Source organism: Hemicordylus capensis, chromosome 2 (genome assembly GCF_027244095.1).
Source record: "Hemicordylus capensis ecotype Gifberg chromosome 2, rHemCap1.1.pri, whole genome shotgun sequence".
Classification (NCBI taxonomy): domain Eukaryota; kingdom Metazoa; phylum Chordata; class Lepidosauria; order Squamata; family Cordylidae; genus Hemicordylus; species Hemicordylus capensis.
The window spans coordinates 237,019,344-237,025,350 of NC_069658.1; positions in this window are offsets into that span (position 1 = coordinate 237,019,344).

A 6,007-nucleotide genomic window follows, 5' to 3' on the forward strand; every position below is an offset into this window, starting at 1 on the left:
GTGGGTAATGATGGGGGTGGGTGATGGGCAGGGGCATAACTATAATACGGCAAGGGGAGACAGTTGTCTGGGGGCCCACTGCCTTGGGGGGGGGCCCCCAAAGGCAAGTCACATGACTGACTCCCCCAGCCACGCAACCGCCCCGGGCTTCCTTCAGTTGTATTCATCCTCTGAAATTGATGTGAGTGTGAAGACCTGGAGCTACCAGAACAGCATGTCTTTCTCTAGTACCATTAAATGACTTGCAGCGTCCACAATTTACCAAACCTTTTAAAAATAATTTAGGATGATATTCTATTGTGGCACATAGGATGGATGCGTGGGTGGGTGGGTGGATAGATAGATAGAAACTATGCTATGTTACTAAACTAAACTATGTTACTTCACGAGCTGAGCTTCAGTGGGGGTGGGGGTGTTAAAATCTTGTCTCTGGGCCCACTCCAACCTTGCTACGCCCCTGGTGGTGGGAGATCTAGGCAGGAGGGAGGGAGAGACAAAGGGCAGAGCAGCTCATAAAGCAGCTGCTCATGGGGGTGTGGGGCTAGGTTGCAAGGAGCACTAGGCTCTCCCCCTGCCCCTTTCACCCCATGGAAGGATGCTGTGTGCTGTTCACCCATCCCAGATTTCTCAGATGAAGGAGTTTCCTCCCTCTGCTCAGCAAAGCCGAGAGCTTCCTTGGATCTCTTCAGTTCCATTTCAGTTCTTCTGGTTTGCTCTCAGGTGATCAGGGCAGTGAAAGTGCATCTCTGAAGCCGCCTGCTGAGTCAGACCATTGGTCCACCTAGCTCAGTATTGTCCGCACTGACTGGCAACAGCTCTCCAGGCAGGGGTCTCTTTTTCTGGTCACTGCCAGGGAACATAGGAACATAGGAAGCTGCCATATACTGAGTCAGACCATTGGTCTATCTAGCTCAGTATTGTCTTCACAGACTGGCAGCGGCTTCTCCAAGGTTGCAGGCAGGAATCTCTCTCAGCCCTATCTTGGAGCAGCCAGGGAGGGAACTTGAAACCTTCTGCTCTTCCCAGAGTGGCTTCATCCCCTGAGGGGAATATCTTGCAGTGCTCACACTTCTAGTCTCCCATTCATATGCAACCAGGGCAGACCCTGCTTAGCTATGGGGACAAGTCATGCTTGCTACCACAAGACCAGCTCTCCTTTCCAAAAAATGATCCTTCCGCAGGTTCACCTACGGAAACCTTGTTGCGACTTTTACTTCCTCTAGATAGGCAAGTTTGACCATCTTCTCGGCGCTCCGCCAGGGCCGTGTCCGACCCCGGCGGGGCCGATCCGAGGACCTCACTAAACCATCCAATCGGTAGTAGCGACGGGCGGTGTGTACAAAGGGCAGGGATTGGAGATGGGGCTTCCTGCATGCAGAAAACTCCTCAAAGGGAGAGATAAAGGAGAAGTAGGTGTTGTAGAAGTAGAAAGGTGAAGCAAATACAGTGGTGGTAGGCGGAGGCTCAAGGGAAAGCCAAAGGGAGAATAAAGGGGGAAAGGTGTTCTGTGGCCCTCAAGGAAAGACCCTAAACAGCTTGGGCCCTGGGTATTTAAGAGAATGAACCAGGTCTCATGATTAGTGAGGCCCGGTTTAGAAGGGAGATAGGGCTAAGCCTGCTCTCCCTGCACACAAGCAGGGAGGGAGCCCTGGGCGGCCCGATTGGCCGCCCACACGACTGCCGGCTCCGTGATGGAACAAGCGGGGGCTGGGGGGAGCAGGGGCCGATTGGCCCCCGGAAGCTCTGCACGAGCGCTCAGGGCATGCTGGCAAGACCCCCGGAGCTGAGAGGCAGCTTTTCGCCCCTCCTCCCGGGGGTCTCCTTGTGAGTAACCGCGGCGTGGCCCGGTAGTTCACACGATGGGGCGAAATCGATTTTCTCCCATCGTGCGAATAGCCTCAATGTCTTCTTCGCTTTGAACCCCACCACCCATTGAGATCATCAGGAGAGATCTATCTGCAGTTGCCACCTGCTCATCTGGTGGCTGCTCGCGGGGATGGCTTTTAATTAAGTATTGTTTTAGTAGTTTTAATACAGTTTTAAAATATTATTTTAAATTTTTTTAAATTGTTGGAATGTTTTAACTTTTTGTTTTAACTAATGTTTTACATTTTCTGTTTTTACTTTGCTGTAAACCGCCCAGAGACATATGTTTTGGGCGGCATACAAATATGTTGAATGAATGAATAAATAAATAAATAAGAGAAACCCACCCACACCTTTCACACACGTTATTTCTAGTTTCTCTTTGATTCCTAGCATTTGTCTCCTTTTCCTCCAGTGAGAAGATCCACAAGGTGGAATTTCGAAGGTGGGCACAGACCTCCATTCCTTGGAAGGGACTCTGTTGGAGGCTGCTTTAGAGCAGATTAAAGATGGAAAAGGGAGACATGGCTGGCTATAAAGCAGGAAAAGGCCCTGAGGCCATCCAGGCTGGGAGCACTGGGGAATTCTGGGAAAGGACAGGGCAGAAGATCCAGGAAGAGGACACCAGCAGCTCAGATGCACGGTGCAAACGCTTCAGGGAGTTCGGCTACCAGGATTCCGAGGGGCCCCGAGAAGTTTGCAGCCAACTCCACCACCTTTGCCGTCAGTGGCTGAAGCCAGAGACACACACGAAAGCTCAGATGCTGGACCTGGTGATCCTGGAGCAGTTCCTGACCATCCTGCCCTCAGAAATGGAGAGCTGGGTGAGAGAATGCGGAGCGGAGACCAGTTCCCAGGCAGTGGCCCTGGCAGAAGGTTTCCTCTTGAGCCAGGCAGAGGAGAAGCAGCAGGAAGAGCAGCAGGTGAGAGAGCATTTCATCCTGGTAATTTTAAGGGGCTGGAAGTGTGTGGGACACTGTCCTCATAAGTTCTATCACTTGCCAAGTTTTGTGCAAAAATCATCTGAACTCTGATCTCCCTAGGCTCATGGTTCAGTTATACGTTGTGTGATCACAAGACGCTTGACATTCCAGAGAGTAAGTTGATCCTCCTGGGAGTAAAGCCAAAGACATTTTTTTCAGTGCATGCAGAAGTTCAGAGCAAGCAAAAGACGGCCCTGGCAGAAGGTTTCCTCCTGAGCCAAGCCTAGGAGAACAAGCAAGAAGAGCAGCAGGTGAGAGAGCATTTCATCCTGGGAGTTGCAAAGAACTGAGAATAGGAGGCAGTTGATCCTAAGATCAGCCAGATATTGCCCAAGAAAGCAATTTGGAAATCACTCAAGGAGATGACCTGCCCACCCCACCCTGTTCTTTAGTGTGGGGCCTTTTCTAGGCGATGGGGCCATAGCTCATTAGAAGAGCATCTGCTTGCAGGTAGACGGTCCTGGGTTCACCCCCGGGCATCTCCAGGAGCTTCCCCAGATGTTACCTTTACTTTGGGAGGGTGTGTGTGTGTTCACATATTGGCCAGATTTACCCCAAAGTGCATGCAATATACCGGACAGAACTCCATACGTCATTCGGGTTTTTCCTTGCATATTGGAGCCTAGCTCGATGTCTGTCCAGTTTTTTTAAAATCTACTTTTTGCATCAGAGTTGTTGTGAATCGCCCAGAGACTTGCGTTTGGGGCGGTATACAAATATGCTAAATAAAAATAAAATAAAAATGCCCCGAACTCTCAGTAAACCCACAGCAGAGCCTGCTGTCTCGGAAAACTTCCGGTAGGGCTGGCAAGGGCTCCTGCCAGAAACCTTGGAGAGCTGCTGCCATTTAGCATAGACGATACTGAGCTAAATAGTTGAAGGGCCCGACTCTGTATATGGCAGCTTTTCCTGGGGATGGGGCCATAGCCATAGGCGGATTACCGGAGAGACAGTGGAAACGGGTGCCGACAGCGGCGAATATCCCCCCAGCGGCATTTTAAAAAGAAATATATACATTTATGTGTGGGTTGTTTTTTTTTTTTAAACTTATGATGGCACAGTGGTGGGTGCCTGCTGTGCAGGATAGAAAGGGGCCATGGGCGGCAGAGAGAGCAGGCAGGCAGCGATAGCCAATGAAGCGGAGAGGGCGGTGATGGAGCCTTTCCCAAGCCCGCCTACCTCCCTAATGAGAGTGATCGTCCTGTTTAGGGCCTCCTTTAGGAGGGATCATTTTGTTGCTGGGGTGGCAAAGAGCTTAATCTGCCCCTGGCCATAGCTCAGTGGAAGAGAATCTGTGTGCAGAAGGAAGGTCTGGGAAAGACTCCTGATTTGAAACCTTGGAGAGATGCTGCCAGTTAGTGCACTGAACTAGATGGACTAAGGGTCTGATTCTGTATACGGAGGCTTCCAATTTTCCTGTGGGTCTTCCCTGCCCTATTCCATTTCTAATCCTTCTCTTCCTGTCCCCTGTCTGGAACCTCCTCTTCTGTCCGTTTCAGATGCAAGGACTGTTGTCAGAAGCTGTCCCCGATTTCCACAAGGCAGAGAAGGACCCACCGGATGCTGGGCAGAGGCTGTTGTCCAGGGGGATCTTTCAGGAGTGGGGCAGAGGTGCCACCTTGCTGGGTAAGGTAGAATGGAGTGGGTGCCTTCCTGTTCTTCCTCAAATATCCCTGCTCCGGTTTGAAGAAGATTCTCCTCTCCAGCCTCTCATTAGGTTTAAAAAACTTTTTGTTTCAGGAGTTACATATGGGTAGGATGGAGAAGGACTCCTGCCTGAAAACTTGGAAAGTTGCTGCCAATTAGTGGGCAATACTAAGCTAGATGGACCAATTGTCTGTCTCAGTAGAAGGCAACTTGTTCCTACAAGTGGCAAGGATGTTCCATTCACTGTAGGACTGCCCACCCCCAGATTGAAGGACTTGGTCTGCAGGGGTAGGAACCTGCCACCCACCAGTCTCTAGTTTATTTGTCACTTTCAATATTCGCCTGCCTTGTCTACAGGGGGAAACTCTGCAACCCAGCTGGAATCTCCCACTTTTACTTTGGAAAAATCATCCAGGGGGGAAATGTCCCCAACACCTCCCCTTCAGGCCTCTTCTCCAGCCTCTCCCACAATTTAAAGATATATTGAGTTATGACAATTGTGGAGATTGTGTCCAGATTTGTATTTAAAATTCTGCAGAAAGCCACCATGGAGAAATGATCAGCGGCTACTAGTCCTGATGGCTATAGGTCACCTCCAGGCTAAGAGGCAGGATGCCTCTGAGTACCAGTTGTAGGGGAGTAACAGCTGGAGAGAGGGCAGGCCCTGCAGGCCTCCAGTGGCATCTGGTGGGCCACTGTGTGAAACTGGATGCTGGACTAGATGGGCCTTGGGCCTGATCCGGCAGGGCTGTTCTTACGTTCTTAATTAAAAGAAGAAGAAGTAAATGTTTGTTTCAGATTTTCTTTTATATATTTTCTCTCTTTCATTCACCTCCATCTTTCCATCACTTTTCACCTATTCAGATGCTGGCGTGACACTGCCTCTGCATTCTCAGCCACCTCTTCCTTCGGGTGTAGTGGAAGGCGCTTCAGGACAACCAGACCAGGTAGGGAAGGGATGGTTGGGGAAAGAGGATGGGCAGAGACACTCTCTTCCTTGGGCAGCCCTCTGGGCTTGGAAGAAGCTTGCTCTCCTTTGGCTTCTGTCAAAACTGCCAGCTAGGAAGGCTGTGAAGGGCACTCAAAATGGCTTGAATCTGGCTCACTAGACGAAGAGGTGCCTCTGGAAGGGCTGGCTCTGGATTATTTAGCAGGAGAGAGCAAGTGTGCCTTTCCCTCACAAGATAGCATCTTTCGCAATGGGCTGCTGCTGGTGTCTCCGCCAGCATAGCAGGGATTGTTGTTTACAACTCCCATCACCCCAGCTGCAGTCTCCACTGTATTTTTTGCAAGAATCGGAACCACTTTAAGACAGGACACAGTTTCCCCCCTTCCCCCCCTTTTTTTGCTATCTCAACCACTTGTTGGAAAGTGGTTTGTAAATATAATGAGTGGTTCTTCTGGGGAACATCCCCTTTCCTTCTCACCCCACCCCACCTTACCTGAACTGCTCTTCTGACTGGTTCTTCGAATAAAAAGTAGCATTATGTGATCTTCAACGGAGGAAATGT